This window comes from Pantherophis guttatus, chromosome 11 (assembly GCF_059756535.1).
Source record: "Pantherophis guttatus breed Tessera chromosome 11, ASM5975653v1, whole genome shotgun sequence".
Taxonomy (NCBI): domain Eukaryota; kingdom Metazoa; phylum Chordata; class Lepidosauria; order Squamata; family Colubridae; genus Pantherophis; species Pantherophis guttatus.
Genome location: NC_142073.1, coordinates 14482465 through 14507660, shown reverse-complemented (window position 1 = coordinate 14507660; position 25196 = coordinate 14482465). Strand labels below are relative to the sequence as shown.

Below are 25196 nucleotides of genomic sequence, written 5' to 3'. Positions count from 1 at the left end.
TAGGTGGTCAGGTTAAACAGTTTTCAACAATAGTGGAACATATTTAAATTTTCTCAGTTCTTGTATCACCACTACCTCATCTCAATTTCATTTGTCTTTCAAACAAGGTATCTGCAGGCTGGAATAATCACTTCCATTCCTTGAATATCATTTAATCATAATTCCTACGCTATTCTAATAATCACAAATGCTTTGAGGAAATAATTACAATATAATGGTTTCTCCAGAAGACAATTTAAATTTTGATCAGAGGTTAAAGAAGTCAGATACGATGCATTTCCCATCAATTTTCTTCTGGCACACTGAATCAATAGGGATTTCATATTTTCTCCTTTTTTTTTTTTTAATTTACGCTAACATTTTAGTTTAATATTTTAGGACAATTAGTTCAACTGTTCAACTAGGCAACGAGCAAGTTATGTTATATGGCCTGTTTGTGCAGACTCTAAAGAAATGGAGGGAATAGGCTAATAATGAACTTGTCTCCCAGTCAATGTCATTGTGTCAATTGCCCTGTTTGGTCCCATTTTCAAATCCTGAACAGGCCATTTCAAAAAAAAAAAATTGGTCTGCACAATTAATTTTGCATGCAGAAGACTTCATCTCATTATATGAAGCAATGTGTGTGCCTATTGACATACACACACATACACATACATATGGAAGAGAGAGAGAGGGGGAGAGGGGAAGAGAGACAGAAAGATCTTAACCATATCATTAATAAACTATAGTGATATGTCATGCTAGAGCAACAGATACTAGAAATGGGTAAAACAACCTCCAGTGTTCCAGAGATCATACAACACGTAGCCAAGGACAGAAAATTAACTCCTTCAGTTTAAATAAGGCTGCAATTCTTGTCACATTAACATTAATGTCAGTTAAAGAAATAAATTTTAAAAAAATATACATGAGAAAGCTAATAGTTATTCTCTGTTTATGATTACATGTCAAATTAACATGATCTTATACCAAAAGATCTTTTCCCAAGACATCTATTTTGCTGGTTACCAATATCTCTATTTGCCCCGATGATTCTTCTGTAAAAACTGCCCATTGGGAAGATGTTAGAGGCTAATTTGTTTCTTTGCCAAATCCCAGAGGAATTAAGACTGTGGTTCATAGAAGCTTGAAAGCTATTGCAGTCTGGCAGGGAGAAAAACAAGATAGAAAAAGTTGCAAAATTTGAACCAATGGACATGATCCAGGCAGTTTCTCTTGGGTTGCATGTAAGCAAGTCTTCCAACAGTTCCTTTTAACCATTGGACCAATTCCTTGAAAGTTGGAAGAAAACTTTCTTTGGGCTGATAAGAGTACTGTTTGTTATTCACGGAGAGGCCATCCTTGCCTGCTTTTATATTTTACCCAGCAGCTCAACTTCTCTGTGGTTTAATCAGGCTTTTATCAAGACACTGTGAATAACCATCATCTGATGAGGCAATCTTTTCTCTGCCTATTTTATTAAATAAAAATGGCTTCACTAGATCTCATCTTTTACTTATACCCTGAAGCCTGACTTTCTGTATTTCTTTTCCTTAAAAATTCACTCACCCTGTTTCCCTCAATCTGTTATTTCTAGCATAATATTAGTTTCACATTCAAAAGATCTCTGCGTAAAGCTTCTTTACTTTTGCCTTGAGCAATGCATTCTTTTAAAATGTAAATAATGTGAATAATACAAAACAAGAGGACAATGTTTTTTTTTAACTTAATATTTTATTTTTTGTAGTTGAACCTGCTGAAGGACAAACTAAAATCAGACATTGCTCAATGAGAATGGTCCCTGGAAAGAAAAATAACCCAGTGGCCTTCCTTCATCTATGTAAGATCAATGGTTGGGTGAAGATTGGATCCTTCATGAAGTAACAATGTGGTTTAGAGAATAAGGCCACATCACATACAAAGAACAAAATCTCTGCAAGCATTGATAAAGAAATTCATTAAAATAGGGACCTTGAATAACTGAATAATTGTGCCATGCTTTGCACACCTGTTAGAAAGGACACCAAGGAGAAATGCAAAAAATAATTTAAAAAAAATCAGAGGAACAAGTCTCCTTAAGCTCTTGAGGAAGGGTAAACATGAATCAATTAATATGTATATATTTCAGTACAACATGCTGGACACTTGAAATAGCTTTTACACAGACTTGCTCAGTCCCTCTGGTGCTTGCCATCAGCAATTCTCGCAGAAGATTCCAGCACAGATCCAGGATTCTATTTACAGACATAAGATAGAACAGGAGAAAATGAAACAAATGAAATAGTGATCAAGTTTTTGCTATGTTACACTTGCAACGTAGCATTACCCATGGGTGAATTAATCTGAAACCTGAACATTGCCTTCGGGAAAAGCATTTTATAAAATTGTTATTCATATTCCATAGGCATAATTATTTCAGGGGTTTGTTTTTTTTCCACCAAACATATTTGACAATGTCACAAAAATACATACTACATAATAGTAGTAAGACATATCATTTTGCATTTTAAAAATCCCATAGTTAGTCCTAACTGGGAAGAATAGGTAGAAGAGATTAAAATACAAATGTTTGAGATGAAAATGAACTCATGGGCAGTTCCAAGCAACTTTCATATTCTGACCCTTTTGAATCCAGTTCTAAATATACTCCAAACAGATCTTGGCACTTCTATTTTTAGACTTCTTAAAATATCATGGTATCTGTCCTTGAGAAAAGCTGCAAATTTCTGACTTCTTTTTCAAGCCCTGGACTGTGATGTTGAATGCCGGTATGGCACTACCAATAGCATTTAAACTTATATACTGCTTCATAGTGCTTTACAGCCCTCTCTAAGCGGTTTACAAAGTCAACCTATTGCCCCCAACTATCTGGGTCCTCATTTTACTGACCTCAAAAGGATGGAAGAATGAGTCAAACTTGAGCTGGTCAGGATCGAATTCCTGACAGTGAGCAATGAGTTACCCTGCAATTCTGCATTGTACCCATGTGCCATCATAACTCTAGTCTGTTTTGACTGGTGTAATTTTCTGTATTCCCTGGATGATAATTTTCTGTTTCTGTTTGTCCCATATGCTTTGAGTCATGTGATGATTTGGTGATTTACAGATCTATTGAATAATATCACCATAATGTTTCAAGGTCTGTAGAGCTGACAAAGCCACATCAGTCAGTTTATACTTGTTCTTTCGGACCAGGTATTAAGAAGATGAAAATTGTCAGCCAACCAATGTTTACTTGTCAGTGAATAAATTGCCTATCTCACTGCTAAGCATAAACATGCTTTCTGGTTAATTTTTAGAATAACGTAGAATAACAGAGAGTTGTATTCCATCGTGTTTATGTTACTGTCCTAGGCTGCTTTAAACACTGATGAGTAGAAGATTTTTTTAAAAACAACAACAACACCGTATAGCACTCTCTCATCCTATTTTCCTTAAAATAGCAAATCTGTGAGGATGTCTGAATTGAAAAATTATGACTGGCTTAAAATTCATTCACTAAATTTCTACAGCTAGTTTTGGTCCAGTGCTAGGCTGACATAGTGTGAAAATTGGCATGACTTTTTACAAAAAAAAAATAGAGACTGTATTATTCAAGGGAAAAGTAGTTATGCTGGTTTACAGCTATTTGTTAATTAGTACAGTTACATTCCTCTTTCTTTTTAAGTGTACTAATGAGGCAAATGTTATCTTTCGGCATTTCATTGAATTCAATTGGTTTTTGCACACATAGAGGATTGTGCTATATAGAAAATGCTTAGATTCTATGCTTAGATTATGTGCATCTAAGCATGCACAGAATTGCTGAGCTGAGCCCAATATTTCCCTGTACCTGTTTTCATAAAATACAGCATTCATATATTGTGATTGTGTATAGCCAATCAATTCTGTTTATGTCCTTGTGTTCACCTTGATTTCAAAGCTCACTATTTTTTAAGACAATTAAAATGCAATAAGGCACTCATTAACAAATGAGTAATCTTCAAATCCTTGAAATTATAATACCAAGTGATAAATATCACTGTAGTACAATCAAATTCAAACCCTAATGCCATTTGGGTGGTAGAAATTCAGCAGGCTATTAATATTAACATAGAACAAAATGGCTTCACAAACACATTGTTCTGTGTGTAAGTTAATAACTATTTAAAAATAGCTAATCCTGATGTATATTGTTGATAGCAAAGTGAATAATGAAATAAAATGCAATAATCTCTGTATAGTGCAGAAAAGATATTAGCATCTATTAATTATTCAATGTCGCTTTTAATAAAGGCGAGACAGCTATTTCTAAATGATAGCCAAGCAATGTGATTTTCTTCTCTCTTTCATAGAGGTTAAATAATAACAGCATAAGAGGAAACATATATTTATTATAGCAATATATTCTGATTCCATTTGCTGAAGCTATTAGGCCTGCCTCTCCTTTCCAAAATAGAAAAGAGGGCACCTTCAAAAAAGAAAAAAAAATGCTAACTTACTGTTGCAATGCAAGGACCAATTTCTGCCCTAACCAGGCTTTAGATATAACCACTATGATTTTGTATACAGGGTGAGTGGCATGGTGGTAGAGTGGTGAAGGTGCTCATGTCCCACTTGGAAGGTTGAGAGTTCAATCCTAGGTAGTTCAATCCTAGAGCGCAAAGAGAAAAAAAATCTGCTGTGACCTCCAGGTTGTTCTCACCTACGCTTCCTAGGTCACAATTAGTCCCAAAAACCCTCTTTTTTATTTCAATGGCTGTGAATTATGTTCATTCACAGCCCATAATGAGTCACAAATAGTTTGTAAAGAGTCCAACAGAAGTCTGCCACAGTCCTTCAGGATAAGGCTGATAACCACCCACCTTTATCTCCCTTGACACGCTGCCAAAGACCTAATTAGCAATTAGCTTTGCAAGGCCACATGGAGCACAGAGTCAAAATGGAGCTTCAGAATTTAAACCGAACAGAATGAACGAAGTTGCTTCCTGCAAAGGCTCATGTGCTTTTGCTCCTCCTTTATGTCTTATGGGAGGGGCCAATCATCTCCAAGCCTTACTCCCGAGTTGTCCCTTTTGTCTTAACTGTTCTTGTTTTCTGGCAGCTCTGTGCATGCGCACACTGGGAACAGGCTAACCCCTGTTCTTCTACCTCACTGATGTCTGATTCTGGAGGCTCCGGAGGCAGCACATAACTTCCAGATGGCCCTGGCCCCCTCTCTGCCTCTGACGTAGAGCCCGCATCTGAGCCTTCCCCAGACTCCAGGACTGGTCCATTGTCCTCCCCAGCCTCCTCACTGTCCGACTCTGCTGCCAGCTCCACAGGCCGCCGGCAGACCACAACACAGGTGGTGTTAGGAAGGTCATCCAACCACCAAACGCTCAGCTCCATCCAGTCACCCTGATTCTATCCTGATTAAGAGATCACAAGATCATAAAAGGGAGTTTTATTCTGTATATAGAAGGGAGGCTAAATATTTATTGGACTGGTAATAGAACTAAGTGGAGCATTGAATGTGCTTGGAACAAGACTATATACTGCCACAGCCATTCATTGCCTCTCTCTTGTTCTTCCAAGAAGTATTAAATTAAATACTTTTTTTAAGTATTAAGAAAGAAGTATTAGGAACATTACAGGATGTTCCCATGCAAACACAGGCCTATTACATTAAGCTTGTATATGGTGCGAACGACACAACTGTGAAGTATAAACCGTATAAGATTATGGTTTAGTATGTTGAGCAAATCCAGCCAATTCTCTGAACTGAGTGGGTGGCTTACTTTGAGAATCATTACTTCAGAATCACATGCTGATCTGCTAGCTATGGAAGATGATTCAAGTTTAGCTCATAAAAATGATGATGTGGTCCTGAGAATGTAGCAAAAGATACAAGCAGAAAGATGGATAATTCTGGGATAATCTGGGGAGGGATATGTGTTAAGATCATTTTCATTAATTTAGAATTAGAATTAGAATTCTTTATTGGCCAAGTGTGATTGGACACACAAGGAATTTGTCTTTGGTGCATATGCTCTCAGTGTACATAAAAAGATACATTCGTTAAGAATCATAAGGTACAACATTTAATGATAGTCATAGGGTACAAATAAGCAATCATACTAGGAAACAATCAATATAAATCATAAGGATTCAGCAACAAGTTACAGTCATACAGTCATAAGTGGGAGGAGATGGGTGATAGGAACAATAAGAAGATTATTAGTAATAGTAATGCAGACTTAGTGGATAGAGTAACTTACTATTTAGAGTAAGTTACTAAACAGATTTAGATTCCATTCTCAAATAAGTCCATTTAGGATGGCTTATCAATCAGTCAAATGCCCGCATAGTGAAATAGAAATAATTATAGCCTAGCCATTAACCAGCAGAAGACTTAAGAATCCTTGATCAACAGTCAAAGAGAGTTTACCCAGCAGCTAAGAAGGGATTACCAGCTCTGATCTATAAGGCTCTAAACTAAATGTCAGCAGAGTTTTCTGGATCTAGACAGCTATTTGTCTGGAATGGTATAGAGCCTGGATTAGAAGACCTCCAAGGTCCCTTACAACTCTGTCATTCTGTTTTTTTTCCTGACTGCCCTGAAATATAGTATTGTTCATCCAGGAAAGAGATCTCATTGGCTGATCTATGCACATGGTTTCTAGCAGCCTTATGAAGTTTAGGAAGATTAATTTTTGATATGGATTTTTCTGTTGTATAAAGCGATGGATAGCCCATGTGGCATAGAGGTTAAAGTATTACATTTAAGCTGCTGAGATCTATATTCAACTCTGTCCTGAACCAAAGAAACTCCCTGGGTGACTTTGGGCTTATTATATCTTTGTTTCAGGCCAACCTAATTTAGAGAGAGAGAGAGAGAGAGGGAGGGAGGGAGGGAGGGAGGGAGAGAGAGGGAGAGAGAGAGAGGGAGAGAGAGAGAGGAACAGACAGACAGACAGACAGATAGAATTCTTTATTGGCCAAGTGTGATTTGACACACAAGGAATTTGTCTTTGCATATGCTGTCAGTGTACATTAAAAAAAAGATACATTTGTCAAGAATCATAAGGAACAACACTTAAGGATAGTCATAGGGTACAAATAAGCAATCAAATCATACTAGGAACCAATCAATATAAATCATAAGGATACAAGCAACAAAGTTACAGTCATGCAGTCGTAAGTGGGAGGACATGGATGATAGGAACAGTGAGAAGACTAATAGTAATAGTAATGCAGCCTTAATGAATAGTTTGACAGTGTTGAAGGAATTATTTGTTTAGCAGAGTGATAGCATTTGGGGAAAAAAATGTTCTTGTGTCTAGTTGTTTTGGTGTGCCGGGCTCTATACCGTCATTTTGAGGGTAGGAGTTGAAACAATTTATGTCCAGGATGCACAAAAGCATAATCATGTTGGGGAAAAAAAGAGGGCATTCTTTGATATAAAGACATATCAACTAAGCATATAAAATTCTAAACTAAATGGTATTATATGGTATCAGCTGAATCACTTTTTTAACTTGTTCTGTGCAACTATAATCTTTTGTTTAAAGCTTGCTCTGTCTTTGGCTTATGCAAACACTAATAAGACTAAATGATATTAGGATTTTAGGGGGTGGGGGGAAGCATAACAGATCAGAAAGGGTATGCAGTAAGACTATTTAGGAAGACCAGGGCAAAATATTGTGGATTCTAGACAAGGGCAGCAAAGTTTTGGAAGTAAACAACAGTATCAGTCTTAAACAGTAAGACCTTTTCTCTGGACCTTTTCATTCCAACTGCTGCAAGCCAAATTCAGTTGACAAAGTTTATTGCTGATATGCCTGACTGCAAGATTGCATTTGTCAGCCTCAAACAAAACAGAATTCCAATGAACTTTCTGATTCTGACAAAGACCTATGTAAATGTAACTTTATGCTAATTACTGTAGCATTTGGGGGCTTTAATGGATCAAAATGCACCAAAGTGGAAGTCCTGCAGGTTTGCCATAATGACAACAATTATTGTCATTTAGAAAGATTGAACTGTTTCATTTAAGCAATTCGGACTGCCAAAATGCTGAAAGTAAAAATATCAGTAGTGGTTAACTGTAATGATTTTTTTTTTTTAAATCAGGATCATTAAGCAGAAGGATTATTTTAGGAGCTGATGATAAAAACTATAGTGATAATGCATCTGTTTAGTACTCATGTTGAGATGTAGCCAGGAATGCAACTATTAGATTAAACAGCTTGTGGTTTAAAAGAGGCGGTTTCAAGTTTAATCATTTATGTATTAACCGCAGAGCAGAGAGCTAACACTGAGAGCTGTTTTGCACTCCATTGTACTGCACAGTAAAATTCTTATTGAATCTTGGTTATAGCTTCATTTTAAGAAGGCTTACGTTGTAAGAATGGTTCTTAATGTCTACATGCAAGAGGCCGAAAGAAATTCTGCGGGTTTAAGATCTTTCTCTTTCAAACTAGCTTTCATGAATCTTCTCTGGATAAAAGCCTGATTGATTAAATATATCTATAAGAAATACATTTTGGGGGGAGGGGGGAGGATATCCAAATGAAATGTAAATAAGTCTTTAAACAAAAAGTACAGATTCTTTTCAAGAAATCTATAAGGCTTGAACAAATAGTACTTTGATGGATAACTATGCCAATTTGATATATTTAAGTACAGATATAATTGTTTCTTATTATAATCTATTGTATTTTTGACCTACCCTCAGTTGCATTGACACAATACATTGAATAGGGTAGATCAGAGTGGAGCAAAGCGAAGCGAAGTGGAATGGAACGGAATAGAATTCTTTATTGGCCAAGAGTGATTGGATGCACAGGGAATTTGTGTCCAGTACATAAGCTCTCAGTGTACAAACAAACAACAAAGTGATATAATCATAAGATACCAATAGGAGAAGAGGTGGTAGTTTTAACCTTTGTTAGTTCTTTGACCGAGTATTCTTTATGAACCAAGATCCTTTGCTTAATTTGTGGTTCAAGCTGAGAAAAACAGATTAATTCTGCAAGCATGCTAATCATGTATGAACACAAGCATTGTCTTTAACTATGTCTGATCAGGCCATGTGTGTGTACACACACACGTATGTATGTATGTATGTATATAACTTAATTTTATTAAATAAAAATACTTTATTTTTTCACACCTTCTTTGTCCATAGTATTGTAGTAATATCTGGGAATGACCTTGAGAGACCAGGCAAAGAAATGCTGCCTAGGGAACAGTCAGATAAGAGAGAGCATAGTCTTATGTATGTTAAATGAAAAAGTACAAATAAGCTAGATATTTAAAAAAAAGAGAAAGAGCATAGCCCAGAGTTGTATAGTGGGTAGAGTAGGAGCCTCAGGAGGGATCATCCCTAAATTATCAAGCTTTAAGGATGACAGCAAGAGAATTGTATGTTCATACTTGCAAGAATCTGTTAATGTGCCTTTACAATAAATAGAATTAGCTTATTTGACTGTGTTTCCTGTCTTATCTACCTGGTAAGGGTGACAGGTTTTCTAGATGGCATATTTAACAATTTCCAGTTTGCCAAATGTATCCAATGCAAGACAAATCACAATAAAAAAAAAAGGGGTTTTCTTGTCATGACTTTATTTTAAGCATATTTTCCCACTTCGTGGGGTGTCAAGAGAAATTTTAGCTACTCAGGTGTTTTGTAGAAAGCATACAATAAGATGAAATGGAAATTCACTAATACCATCCCCTACAATGTCATATCCAAACTTTTTCCAAGTGGGTGCTTACGCCATGTGTTGATCTTCAAATTCAAATTCTTCAAATTCTTTAAATGCCAACCAGACTAATTTATGCAAAATAGCAGGTTTAATAATTTATTTTCCAGAGAGAGAGAGAGAGAGAGAGAGAGAGAGAGAGAGAGAGAGAGAGAGAGAGATGCTTGGGGTCACTTATCTTCTAAATTGGAAAATATTTTGCTACTGAACCATTTGGGCCCACTGAAATCTCTAGGATTTCAAGCTTCCATATTTGCTTCAAGATTTTCCCCAAATTGTGGATATGTATTAGTTTAAATTTGAAAACCTTATATTGCTTTTAAAAAGATCAAGCTACAATGACCTGAATCACCATTAGCATTTTGCTGCTATATTTGTTTGTCCTTTCTTCCTTGGCAAATGTCATAATATCTTTACCCTTCTAACTCTGAACTGTCGTTCAAACGTATTTTATACATTACGTATTCTTCACCTAAAAAATGATTGTTATTTAATTTTAGCCATGATGAATAGCTGGAGTGAATTCCTGCAAACAGGGAAATTGAAATTAAATTCATCATGTAAAGAAAAGCTCATCCTCCTCATGCAACTTAACAGTTTTCCTGCTAAAATCAATTTGTTTTGGTAAATTATGCAAAAAATTCTCAAAGGGCTTAGGCAGGTAATTTATTATAGTCCTGGCTGCTCCATAATGTTAGAAAATGAAATTTATTCATGCAATATTAGATGGCATAAGCTGCAAGCTTAGTGGCGTTCCTTTGTCTGTCACAATTTATCCAGGTTGTCTATGTGAACGGAATGATTGCTGTTTGAAAGGGATAACATTTGTTTGAAGTCCTCTGTGGTGAACCCTGTTCAAGTGTTCTTCTAGAAAGCAGGGCAGGCATGGTGACCTAATACTTCATAAAAGACACACTATTCTAGACAAAAGCGTTATTAATGAGTGACAAATGTAAATAAATGAAAGAGGAAACTTAGATTTACTGGTCTAATGAATTGCATGGTGCAAAGGGGCAGGAGTAGCTGCAATCATTTATTTCTATACTCAGTTACAAAGCCTTGTTCCTATATAAGGATGGGAAGGGCCTCGACTACACTGTATGCCAAGTAGCGGGTTAAAGAATCCAATGACATTCTTGGATTGAATTTGCCAAGTATTTCAAATACAAATAGCCGAGAACTTGCTATATACTATGTACTAAAGAAATACAATACTTAATTTTACATATAATAATGGCTGCAAGAATATCATATGCACAGAACTGGAAAAATGGTAAGGTACCAACTGAGGAAGAACTGATAAGGAAAATTCTGGACTATGCTGAGATGGACAAATTAACGAAGGAGCTAAAAGAAAAGGAAGATGCAGACTACTATGCAATATGGAACAAATGGTGTAATTGGCTAGAGATTAGAAATAGCTAAAAAGAATGAATGGGATAATGTCACAAAACAGATAATGTTTGTAAAATAATACATAGTTATAATATGATATGTGAAGGAATATATATAGAAATAAGATGTAATGGGACAATAGGGATAAATAAACTTAAGAGTAGGGGGAAAATGTAAATAATAGAAGACTACCGTTATGAAACTGTTGTAAAAAGGGAATATATGTTTTGTATTTGTGTTTATCATGTCCTGTTGTTTTTAAAAAAATTAAAAGTATTTAAGTAAAAGAAATTCTTGGATTGAATTTGCCAAGTATTTTAAATACGGCCGAGGAGCTTGCTGCTGAAAATTCATTACTGTCATTATTGTCTACTGATAGTCCTCAACTTATGGCCAGAACTGAGCCTGGAATTACAGTTGAAAGGTGACAGTTATTGACAGTTATTATTGAATAGGTCATCATGTGATTGCACCCAGTTTAATGACCATTTTTGTGGCGGCTGTTAAGTGAATGCAGCAATCGTGTTAGGATATTTAATTTAATAGCTGGTACAGTAAAGTGGATAATGGGCCAGAACACACAGTGGTCATTGATTGGTTGGAGAATGTGGGCTTCTTACGTTATGATTGGTTGCTGGGTGTAAAGGGGGAGTTTCTCTTTTTTCCCGCCTTTTTCTTCTGTATGCTCTGTATGCTGTTCTGAGATTTACTGGACAATTTACCTCATGATGTAATGATGTGCTTGACTATCTTATTTACTGTAAATATAGAGGTTAACTATATACATTTATATCAGACTACAAGTTTGTGTCAGCATATCTGACTTCATTTGGACTTCATTTGGAAACCTGCTGCTCAATTCCCTGACAAATCATTAGGAAACCTATTGTATCTAACTACAAGCAAACACCTCTTTCTAGCAAAAAAAAAATAAAAACAAAACAAAACACTGAACACCACCTGTAAATGTGGGTTGATTGCCAAGTTCCCAAAATGCAATCATGTGACCACAAGAAGGGGGGTAAGGACTTCAAAAGTGTGTCGTAAATAATTTTGAGAATATCCATTGTAACTTCAATCAGTTGTAAGGCGAGGACAGCCCTTAAATTCCACCCGTCAAAAGTCGATATAAGCATCTAATTTGTAATGTAATAGAATAGAATAGAATTCTTTATTGGCCAAGTGTGATTGGAGACACAAGGAATTTGTCTTTGGTGTATATGCTCTCAGTGTACATAAGAAGAATAAAATATATTCATCAATAATAAGAAGATACAACACTGAGTGGCCCCAAAGTGGGATGGGAATGGAGATTTTGCAATATCCTTCTCCCAGGAGTGGGTAGGAAATGGGGATTTTGCAGTATCCTTGCCCTGCCACAGCCACCAAGCCACACCATGCCCACCAAGCCACGCCCACAGAACCAGGAGTAAAACAAAATGGATTTCACCACTGTTCAAAAGGTTATAATTATGCAATGGCTGTTTTTTTTAAATTTGTGGTGGTATAAGAAAATAAGTTAAGTGGAAATTAAAAAAAACAAAACCTGCCCCAGATTAAGAGAGCCATCAGAATTTCCCAAGGACTCTGTACTAGAATTAAAATGAGGGACTGATTTATACACAAGTTCTGCTTGCTGATGAGAGCAGTCACGGCATACTAAACCAAGAACATGTGTCTATTTGAAGAGTATCTTTTAATTTCAGACCATGAAAGTATCTCCTTCATCTTTGCCCAGGATCATTCCATCTTGAGACTTCAGTTTTCTGCCGAGCATTTATAGGCTAATGGCATTGTTTACACTCTAGCTGCTGATTCACAGCTAAGATACTTCCATCATCAGCTTCACAAAGTTTACAGAAACAATGATTTCCCATATGAGTTAAACTAATTAACTATTAATCATATTTCAAGTATCTCCTAATCTCATGCTAATTACATTGCTATAATTCATTAATAAATATTTAACTTAGCTTTAAGCATTTTTTTCCCTGCTGCTAATAACCCGAAATCTGTGCATACTACAGATGGCATATTTTCAGAACTCTGGTGAATGCAGTTTTTGCAAAATCTACAACTCCGTAGTTGTTCTTCCATGTGAAAGAATACTCTGTAGTAAGATGAAATATTACTTCATTAGACTGGAGATGAATTGGCAGTTTGGTACTAACCAAATCAACTCTTTCTCTTTACTCTGAGTCTGTTTCTCCTAGAAATTACATATTCCTTGCTTTCTCCCTTTTATACAAACATAGGCAACTAAGGTAAGAACATGAATTATTCCACTTAAAGCAAAATAATAGCATAAGATATAAATGCACACACACACACACATATATATGCACATACAATGTGACAGAGCCAAGATGAAGACCTTTACTTGTGTACTTAGTTATTTCTGTTACAGATTATTCCAAATTTGTTTATTATTCCCCACTGGAGAAGAATCTCTAAATAGTTGAAAAGAAGAACATAGTAGCTTAAAGGCTTCTAAATAAGATGATTGTCTGGACTGAAGAAAAAGCAACATTGTTTCATTCAAAATTGTGTTATTGAATTGATTTTTATTGTTTCCTGACTCCAAAGAGGATTCTGATTTTGGTTCAAAGTGCCAGAAAGTTTTCTTAGCATTCTCTCTCTCAGTCAAAAGCTGAATTGTACAGGAAGCAGGAAACAATGTTCTCTTATTAGCATGTGCACACAATTAGAGAGGTCCCAATAAATAAAACAAGCAGACTTGTGATACATTAAAAACCACAGTGGAACATCCGTTTGGGTATATGGAGTGGAAGTAAACCTTTTATAACATATAACCAATGAATTCATGGAGTAATAGAATATCTTTCAGTATTGCTTTGACAGTTGTTCTGGATTGCAAGCTTGTAGATAAATACTGTTAGGAAGTAACACTGGAAAAAGGTCCTTGCTGAGTCCAAATGTTGGACACAATGTAAACACAGAATAGTGGACTAGATTGTTCCTTGGCTTGCTTCAACAGGGTGCCTCCATTTTTTTCCCTGGTACTTCAGATTTTCTTCCTTTTCTCTTTGGTCCATTTCTGTGTATCAAACTCCGAAGTATAAATAGAAAGACAGATTCACAATGAATCGCACAGGTGTATTATCTAGAAGGCAAGTATCTTGAAAACTGAGTTAAGTTAGGACTTTTAAGATGAGCCTTCTAAATAGTGTTTGGTTCTCTTTTGCCCAGAATTTAAGAACGGGCTAACCATCCTTTTTCCAGATAAGACTTCTCCTGAAACATTAATATTAATTATGTTTTGAGATACTAGATTGGTTTCCCACTTCAGACCAATCTTTTACACAAAGCATGATCTCCTTTTTCAGCTGTTCATCTTTTGTTCATCATATTTAACACTACATATAATCTGGGTTGTTTTTTTTTTAAGATTTCTTAATGTCAATTTGATAGGAATGATTGCTTTAGTAGATTAACCTTATACCATATCTATCTATGTTGAAGAAAGGACAATTTGAAAGCTGGTTTACATTTTTTGCACTTAATGCATTAGAGTAAATTAGGCTAGCAATTTTTTCCCCAAAAAATAAATAAATAAACTTTTAAAGAAGAAAAGAATGAAATTACATCCATTGTTTGAAAAGGATACTTTAGCAAACTAATATTTCCCTGAGCTGTTGAGGTGGGACATTGTTTCCATGGCTACAGAGAAGGTCATGCAAAGTAATCATTTGAAAATAATTCTCAGAGATAATCACTAGAGGTCAGTAGAATATATGAGGTGATGGTCTTTTCTTTCCTTATTAACAAATAAAGTTGTGCACACCCTACCTTAGTGATTTGATAGCCAGGGTATGTTGCTTACTTAGTAAAGATAAGGTAAAGGTTTCTCTGTCAGTCATGTCTGACTCTAGGGCATAATGCTCATCTCCGTTTCTTGGCCAAGGGAGCTAGTGTTGTCCAAAGTCATTTTGTATGGTGATGTTGCCAGCGTGGCTGTATGCTAAAGGCATATGGAATGCTGTTACCTTTCTACCAAAGTGGGGCCTATTAATCTATTTGCATTTGCATGCTTTTGAACTGCTAGATGGGCAGGAGCTGGAGCAAGTAAAGGGAGCTCAGTCTGTCGTGCAGAGCTCAGATCTCGAACCCAGCTGTCAGCTCTCCACTGACAAGCTCCATGTCTTTAACTGCTGAGCCATCAGCTCCCCTAAACCCAGTGGTGGAATTCAGCCGGTTCGGAATGGTTCAGGCAAATCGGTAGTAACAACCTGCGGGTGGGTTAGGGTTAGGGCTAGGGTTAGCCATGTTTTCTAAGCCGTGTGCATGCGTGCAAGCTGTGCATGCAAGCAAAGCGCATACGTGGAAGGTCACATGTGCACATTTTTGGTGCTGGGCGAACCGGTTGTTAAATTATGTGAAGCCCATCTCTGCTTAAACCAATTAATAAAGGCACATTCATTTTTTCTTTTATATATTGGATTAATAATATAATTAACTCCTATTGGGAATCAATATGGTGGACTCTTTTACCTCTAGCATTGAGGGCTTTGGCTGTAGAGCTTTGCAATTAGGCCACGTAGATCCTGTTGTACTTCGTTCCCTGGTCTTAGCCTTAGTCTTAAGAGGACCCCATGACCAGAGGAGTTGAATTGAGGTGGAACAAGCAAGAAAAAAAAAACCATGAGAACCAACTCAGCAAGTTCTCAGAAAGGGTTTGAGGTCTCTTTCAACATTAATTCAACTTTAATACTTCTAGGAGCTATTTAATTATTTTTTTATACCACCCAACTTCCCTACAAGGTGACTCTGGGTGGTAATCTTCAAGACACATACCCTAGGCAATGACAGTTCCATGACATTTTGCTGAGATCTGTTTGTACAAAATGGGAAGGTTCATAGTCTTTTTAACAGCAGACTTGGAGCATAGAAGAAGCCATCATAGGTGTCTATGTGTGTTTATTTTTCTCTACCACACTGATTACATTGCAACCAAATATTTCCAGAAGGGTCCTTGTTTATTTTTAAGTTCTCCTTTTGTGATTCAGTTACTTTGGGACGTGGATGAGAACACTGAATGGAAAGATTAAAAACTCTACTCCTTGTTTTTAGGGAAAAATATTATTCGCTACTAGGAGAACAGTGCTCTTATGTTATTCTGACAGTGAAGTTCATTCAACTTTTGAAATGCTGCCTGCCACAAAAGAAGCTGAAGATTATGAGAAAGCTAAACTTGTGCTTACCAACTATTTCAAGCCTGCCTGCATCACAGATTTTGAATGATACAATTTCTAACAGGCATGGCAATAGGAAGGAGAAACCATAGATGTCTCTCATGCCCATTTGTGTCATCTAGCTTAGACCATGAAATAATAACGCATATTATACAGGGATAATATTGAGCTGAGAAGACATATTTTATGAACACCTCAGCATATGCTCACTATCTGAAAATAATAAATGCAGAGATGATTATGCTTCTTCACACTATTCCCCCGGATAGTTTTCCTTCAAGTCTTCAGCATCCTCAAAATTTATTTCAGGAAGCTGGTAAATTAAATGGGGAAAGGGTAAAAATTCACATTGATAAGACTATTCAGCCACTTGTATTCCATTTGAACTTTGACAACTGATGGAAAAGGAAGGAAAATTTTTGGAGGAACTTGACATCATTTAGCAGAAGGCTTCCATACACTATTAGTCTTCTCAGTAGTTGTTACCTAAAAATATAAGATATAATTCAAATTTATGTGGACAAAAAGCTGTCCAACAGAGACATGTTATTTCTATACTAGATAATGTATTTGGTTGAGCTATATGGTGCCAGGTTCTTCACCTTCCTCTTAATGTTGATTATGATCAATTGGAAATTATCTCTTTATGGAACTGCATTTTCCATATGTGTGCCTTGGCTACTACAGATGTGGTGGCTATTGTATTTTCTCCATTGCTGAAATAATCTAGAACGTCATGAATTATTTTCTGGGCTACAAAATGTATTTAATGTCAGTGGTGACATTCCTTGTATTTGGTGCAAGGAATCCCTTGTTTGCTATCAATTCTCTTAATACATTTAGTGATCAATAGCATAGGAAGTGGGAAAGTTTCATGCTTCTGGAGCTGTATTTCCAACTTTCCTAATGCAGACTTGAAAGCTTATTTTAATAAATCTTAAACATTATAATGGATGGCTGAGATCTTTTGTGCAGTTTGTCTCTTGTTTTTTCTGGGGGCTGTGTGCAGATGAAGTAAGTCAATACTGTTCGAACAGACAAGAGGCTGAATAACAACTCTCACCCACTTTTTAAAGGTGAATGTTCTTTTTCTTCATATATTAAGATTATAGAATGTAATTTCAGTGGATTTACTGAAAATTGATGGCAGCTGAGAAGTGGTTTCAGGCTGGCAAATAAAACCTTAGGGGAACAAAGCTTTAGACCAGAATTTTTCAAACTTGGCAATTTTTAGGATCTGTGGACTTCAATTCCCAGAATTCCCCAGCCACCATTACACCCATGCCTTTCACAAAGTGGATGCACAGGTGCATTCATTTGTGCCTTTTGAGGCCTTTTCAAATGGGCTGCTTGTTCCCTGAAGTACTTTATGCAAGAGTTTGGGATTTATTCTTCTGCAGAGTTTACAGCCAACTGATCCCGAATATTGAAAGTTAATTTTACATTTCCATTATGCCATAAAGATTATCCAAAAAGTCTTTTATGAGAAGATTGTGTATGCCAAAAATGATGAGGTGATAATTGGCTTTAGAACAGCTTAACAATTTGAAAATCAGGAGAAATAGCAGTTTATGTAAAACAGAAGAAAAGGGAGGGGGCAACTCTTAGACACATGGCAAGTATTTTTTTTTCCTAGGTTGGTGATGGTTATATGCTGTCAGATATAAAGTAAAAATACTGAAAAATAAGTGCAAATGGCAGATGTGGGAAGTCAGTATTAAACTTTTAAATTTAATTTTAGATTTATTTTTTAAGCTTGGCCAAAGATGTATTTCTTATAAACCAATCAAAGTTTTTAGGTGTATGTCGCTTTTTCTATTGAAAATCAATGCCCATTTTAGCAGCTGTTAACATGCTTAATATAAATTCAAGGTCCAATACTTCAATTACATCCCAGATTGTATTCTTTAAATATGACATTGACTGCTGTATTTGAAATTATTGAAATAGCAGAGCATAAAACTCTTCCATATGTTCTATTACTTCTTAATAAAAAAAAAAGGAGGAAAAATAAACCTTGAAAGTAAATAAATGACAAAATGACCATTTATATAAGAAGATATTCTTTGTGGTAATTTAGTTGGGAAAATGTATTGGAGAGAACTTGATCTAAAGTCTACATTTATTGACGTGGTGTTTAATGAGGTTGTAGAGTACTTGTTATCTTTCTTTCACAGTGTTTGACAAGACATGGCCTTCAAACACACACATACACACACAGGTTTTATTCATGTCCCCTGGAGCTCTTATGACTGTGGTTAGTTTTCTGATTTTTTTTTATGGGTTAGTTTAATGTTTCTAAATAGTGTTGAGCCAAATGTTTCCTTGCAATTTCTTAAAAGTTTTTTTTTTTATTGCATTTTTTTTTCTTAACAAGGTGCATGAAACTTTATTTAGAATGTGTTTTAGTAGTGTTTTTGAAGTTAATTGGTTACTACAGTTGGAGTGGCATGAGATATCTATCATTAATGTTGCTTTCTGTTGTATATCTTTGCAGTGCTTTAATGACACGCTGTTTACACTGCCCTAAACAAGAAAAGCTTTGAGGAAAGATTGATATCATGAAGTCTTATTTTAACTGAAACCTGGGAAGCCAGAAAGAATGCAGACCATTAAAGAGACAATGGTATGGTGAAATACAGAGCATCCCAATAGAATTCTGGGCCAGCTAAGTAATTGGTAAGTACAAGAATGAATATCACACTCACACTTCAACCATGAACATTTTTTTTTCTTTGCAATTTCAAAAGAAAACACAATTCATGAGAACGGTTGAGAGTAAGAACTTTAATAAGAATTTATCAGGGGGAAAAATTAATATTGTGCACAACACTAGTTAAACCTATTCATTATGAAGGTTACACACTTTCTCTAGAAGATGTAAATGTGTCCCTCTAAATTTCATTTGCTGTGCATCAACTGTAGGTTTGTCTTTGAGCTTTTTGAAGGGAAGTGCTTTGACTCCATGGGACACAGGAATCTGAATTAGATAGACCATTGGTTTAATTTTTTTGGCTCTTACACTCAAGTATTTTTCTGTGGATATATTTTGTCAAATCATTCTTGATATCCTTCGGATGATTTTCTTTCTCTGAACACATTAAAAAGAAAGACTAATAATCATTTTTAATCTGGTTCAAAATTAATTGATGTCAATACAGACTTTGCTTTGCTATGTTTAGGCATATTTGCACAACACATTTAAGCAGGTGATGGGAGAGCAGGCTGTGTCAACTCCAAAGCCCAGATAACTAGCCTACTTAATTAACCTTGAAGATACTGGGTTTTTTGGAGGGGAGGGGTGTAAGCAAACACTTTCTAGCTTATAATTTTCTATGTTGTGCGTATGCCTAACCTGAAAGATAACTGTTCCTTTTATTGTCTTTAATCAAGTCTAATTCTTAATGAGGCTCAAACAAATATGCTGTCTCTAGACACTCAGTTGCTGACAGCTCTGCCCAGGAAGGTTTTTGCAACTTGGGTACCAGTTGTGTTTCAAAAGACTCCTTATAGTCACTCATGCCTTGATCATGTCATGTGTAAGCTAGGGCAATACTAATATGCATGGGGCTGGCCTTGAAAACCACTGGGAATCTGCAGCTGGTCCAGAATACGGCAGCATGAACATCAACGGGGAAGCCTCCTTATGGTTATGTAAAACCTTGTTTCATGATCATCATTGGTTGCCAGTTGGCTTCTGGGTGCAATTCAAGGTTCTGGATATTTTCTATAAATGCCTAAACATTTGAGGGAATACCTGTCTATTTTCTATACAATCCCACATGTCACCTGTTTGAGGGAGAACACAATTGTTCAGTTTCAATTGTATATTAGCCTTTAAGATCTAATGAATTAGTGAGTGTGCCAAGCAGATTGATATGACTGAAGGTTATGTTGGACAAAGTTATTTACACATACATAGGCATGAATGATTTATTTTACATTGTGAAACTATCCAGAGTTCTGGATACTCTGTACTCCCCAAATAGCTTCTTTGGTAAGTTAGTGGTCTTGTATACTTCAAGAATCACTTCAAACTTTGGTTACCAACTAAATGGGTTAAATAAGTTTTCCAATGACAGCCATGAGTTTACTATTAAAATATCTGCCATTGCAGAGCCATGGTGGTGCAGTGGTTAGAATGCAGTACTGCAGGCTATTTCTGCTGACTGCCAGCTGCCAGCAGTTTGAGTCTCACTGGCTCAAGGTTGACTCAGTCTTCCATCCTTCTGAGGTCGGTAAAACGAGGACCCAGATTGTTAGGGGCAAATATGCCTTCTCTGTAAACTGCTTAGAGTGAGCTGTAAAGCACTATGAAGTGGTACATAAGGGTTAAGTTCTATTGCTAGTGCTATTGCAAAAAGTCATACTTGAAAAGGCTACGTAAAGAAGAAAACAATTTCTTAATCTATTTTTCTCTTAAAACTCATTATATTTCTAACCACACTTTGTGAGTTACAGTTCCTACTGCTTTGTAGCTTTGTAGAACTGAAAAAGAGTTTCTGAGGTATGAGCAACTGCAGGGATGATAACATGTATGTGATAACTTTTATCAAAAAAATGCCTTAACTTACATATTTCAGTTGGATGTCTGAACCCAATGCCATTTTTGTGGTGATGTCACTGGTTTTCTGCAGCTGCCATTGATCTAAAGATTTATGATAAAGGATGACTGGAATTGAAAAGTCATGAATCTTTCCAGCCTGCTGCCTTGTGTATTTTAGCTTTTGTACAAACTACCCATTTCTCTCAGAAGTTCAGATTTTTCACTATTTCTTGTCTTTGATTCAAGACTAAGTTGCTAGAGTTTTGGTTAATGAGCCAATTATATTCAGACAAGATAACCATTGTGCAAGTGTTGTGCTAAGATAAATTGCTATGCTAATAGCGCAAATCTTCCTGCACTTGATGACTGAAATGTACAATAGAAAGAATGTGCATTTATTGGGAACTGTGACTAACCCTTCTACCACTACCACTCATGTAAAATTTTCATGAAAAAAAACCCACAGAAATTCAGAGTTTGAAATTATCATTCAGGGGAAGGTAAGATTTTTGGAAGTCAATTAAGACATTAGGAAGAAATGTTTGCGACTAACTAATTCAGATTACAGGTGGAAATGTATTTTTTGAATGTCCCCTTGAAGGAGCTTCAAGTATGAAATAAGTAAGAAAGTCAAGGGGAGATTTAAGGTAAATCTAAATTATTTCCTTCAAAGAGATAATTCAGAATCATAGCATTAGATAGGGACAATCCAATCCGTTGTTCAGTTAAAAATGCTGATTAATGTATCTCCAAGCACAACAAATGTAATGAAAGAAGATTCGCCACCTCCCATGATCATCAGTTCTACACTCAAAATGTGCCTGTAGCTGTGCTGTATGTTGCCAAGAACTTATAAGAAAGTGCTATGATATAGATGTCTAGTTTTTCAGCTGGTCTTGGTTATGCAAGGACAACTGAACAGGTTTAGGTGTTCCAATGAAACAACTGATAGACTGGGCTTAGCTCAATTGTGACTTAGCTCAATTGTGTGTATGGCTGAGTTAATTTTAGTTTAAAATTAATCTCCTGAATCAGTGATAGAAAGAAAGAAGGATGGTTTATTCTGGTTTTAGACCAGCACAATCCTGAATCAATTGATTACATTTAAGTATGTTTGCATAACACACTTAATCTCCCCTAGAACCAATTAAGCAGGCTGGGAACAGGGTGCAAATATGTTTGGACATATTAAATATGGAGCTACTTACTCCTCTGCAGGGTAGGTTGATTTACCAATCAAGCTTTGCTAATTTCTTTAATGTAACAAGCCCATGTGTCATCAGCAGCCAACACGCTAAATTAAAAATAACACATTTTGGTAATTATATGACTCTTGAATCATTGTATGAGGCAGATGGGGTGTAAATAACAACATTTATTCATTGTGCAACATTGTCAGGCTATCTTTTGTAAACCATGGTCCCAAGAGATGATGGGAGATTTAAAATCACCATGTTTCCACATCTTAAAAAATATAAAAAGTGAATAACACTTCAAATACATTTCTTTTTAATGAAGTACCTTTAGGAGTCGTGAACTAACACGACGACTAGAAATGATATCCTCTTTTCTTGCATCTCATTTCTACTACATTGCAGAAAACATTTATTTTGCCTCCTCCTGTCTCTAAACTCCATATGAACAAAAGGCACTTGTCACCATTTGAAGGACAGGGTTATTTGTGGCTACCATCTTTATCTTTGTGGTATGCTTAGCCCCAAATGACTTTTTAAAGCACTCTAGAGGTTACCTGAATGAAATTTCATGCCTTCCTACTGACCGAATTTCTTTAACTTCTTGAATGGTTAAAACCACGAAATGGTTTTTTTAAACAAAACAAAGCAAATTAATTCAAACAAACAATGTGTAGGAAGTATGAATGAGTGCAATGTATGTATGCATGCATGCATGTATATATGTATGCATGTATGCAAGTTTTGATGTATTCGGGTCTTTTCCCGTGTAAGATTGAGAGTATCTTGGTGACGTTTCGATGAGGTCCCACTCATCATCTTCAGGCTGGTGTCTTCGGCTTCGTACCCATGCGAGCAAAGAAAGACGGAGCTGCCGTCTCTCTATAAATACTGGTGGGGAGGTGTGGGCTGCTGGCTTTGTTGCTGTGAGCGGGTTGGTTGCCTGTGTTATTACATCTTGATTAGTTGATGGACAAATGATGGTCACAAAGCTGAAGGCAGCAGCCTGAAGATGACAAGTGGGACCTCATCGAAACGTCGCCAAGATACTCTCAATCTTACACGGGAAAAGACCCGAATACACCAAAACTTGCATACCTCTACCCGTGAAAATCTACGAAAACAAGTATGCATGTATGTATATATTCAGAGTTCTTCTGAACAAAGAATGATGTTTCATAAAGAATTAAGGGGCAACCCTATTACTAGGCAGAGTAGGATGTTTGTGTCAAGTTGTAGATGCTGAGGAATTGGAAACTAGGTGTTTGTGGGAGAGTGATATTTATTGGGCCCTTTTTCTAACATCATCTAAACCAACCTATTCCTTCTAAGTATGGTGAATAACATGGTTTGTAAATATGGAACAGAAAATGTTTTATTCAAAAAATGATTGCTTGATTTGATCAATTATATGCTGTCAAGTTGGTGTTGACTCAAGTGACCCCATAGATAGATTTCCTTGCTTATAATCTATCCCTACCCTTTTCTTTCAAGTCCCCCAACAGTGCGTTCATCACCATCATAATTAACACTACCCACCTAGCTCTGGTTGTCCCCTTCTCTTTCTTTTTATTTTTCTTAGCCTTAGAGCCTGCTCTAGAAAGCTGGGTCTTCACAGAATGTCTTTGAAATAAAGAAACCTTGAGCCTATTCATATGTGCCTTGAGTGGGAACACAACAAAATGGGTTTCTGGTAATTTCTGCATTGAATGGTCTATAGCTATCCATGTCAATATCAAGGAATTCCATTAATTATGACATTTTATTAATAAGATGTCTTGGAGTGGTAAAAGTGTGCTACTACTAAATATTCTGACAAATGGATGATGCAGAAAAAACAATTACTACCAACCTGCCTTCCATTGAGAACCTGTATACTGCAAGAGTAAAACAGAGGGCTGTGAAAATATCTACAGACCCCTCACATCCTGGACATAAATTATTTCAACTCCTACCCTCAAAATGACACTATAGAGTACTGCACACCAGAACAACTAGACACTAACTCCCTACCTAACTCCCAACCAATCAGAATGAAAAGGTGGAGCCATCCCAGAATACCAGCACCAGATTTGAAATTCCAACGTCAGTTAGTGCAAAATGACTACTGGCATAAGCCTGATGATGGCAGATGGGATTCTGCCGAAACGTCGCTTCTACCCTTTTAGGGATATATCCACAATTACACGGGAAGAAACCCGAAATATTAACTACACACACACACACACACACACACACACACACACACACACACACATATATATATATATATATATATATATATATATATATATATATGTATTTCCTGTAAAGATGAACTTATCACAGGTTTATTTTTCACTGCTGATCAAACAGATGTTGCACATCCTCCCAGGGATTTTCAGATTTTCCCAGTCATCTTGCCTTAGTGAGCTGCCAGATGTTCTCAGACTCAGAAGCCTTTCTGATCAGAGACAGAAATAGGAAAGCTCCAGCCAAAGCAAAAGGGTTAGGAGTAAACTATTTATTTTGCTTTTTGCCAAGAATTGGGATAAATGTTCAAAACTGGCAAATATAGAAAGGCAGATGGGGCCAAAGCACAGTATTCTTTCTGCGTTGATATACCATCTACAGTTATTTATGGGCTACAAACTGTCACTTCTTATTCTGGGCACATTGAGACTAATTCATCTGAATTCATGATGATAAGGTTGACTAAATGGCATCTCAGCAAGTTCTGCCATTTAAACCTGAAAGAGAAAAGAAGAATCCTTTACGTTCATGTGGAATAATGGAAATGAAAATTAACCTGAGCAAGCAGTATTCAACAATGGCTTATATCAGATCATTCTGCTTGTCTACTCTTTCGCCCCTCTGTTGTGGCTCCCTGTCACTCAAAATATGTGTCACAACCACTAATGTGTGACACTCACTGGCACACGATTTATTGAGCTTTTCAACCCCTGGTAGGCCAACCATGGATAACCCCAAGAAAAGAAAAGTTTCAGAAGAAAACAGAATGTTTAATTCAACTACATATGCTAGTTTTGTGGCCGCTCAAGAAATAGTCAGGCACAGGAAAGGTTTTGTGGCTCCCGGTGTTTTCTTTTCTGTGAGAAACGGGTCCAAATGGCTTTTTGAGTGTTTAATGTTGCCGATC

At 36.3% G+C, this 25196-nt stretch overlaps 1 long non-coding RNA gene across 2 annotated transcripts; it reads right to left on the bottom strand.

Annotated features, from left to right (window-relative positions):
• Nucleotides 1-1705: 1705 nt before the first annotated feature.
• Nucleotides 1706-24901, bottom strand: LOC117670297 (uncharacterized). Of its 2 annotated transcripts, none has more exons than XR_015729601.1 (3): nt 24846-24901; nt 20893-20966; nt 1706-2216 (listed from the first exon to the last, which is right to left on the bottom strand). It is a non-coding gene; the product is annotated as an uncharacterized LOC117670297 (long non-coding RNA). The 2 variants fall into 2 exon arrangements; XR_015729600.1 differs by lacking the exon at nt 24846-24901 and adding an exon at nt 4464-4615 and having other exon boundaries at nt 20893-20950.
• Between the last annotated feature and the right edge of the window lie 295 nt (nt 24902-25196).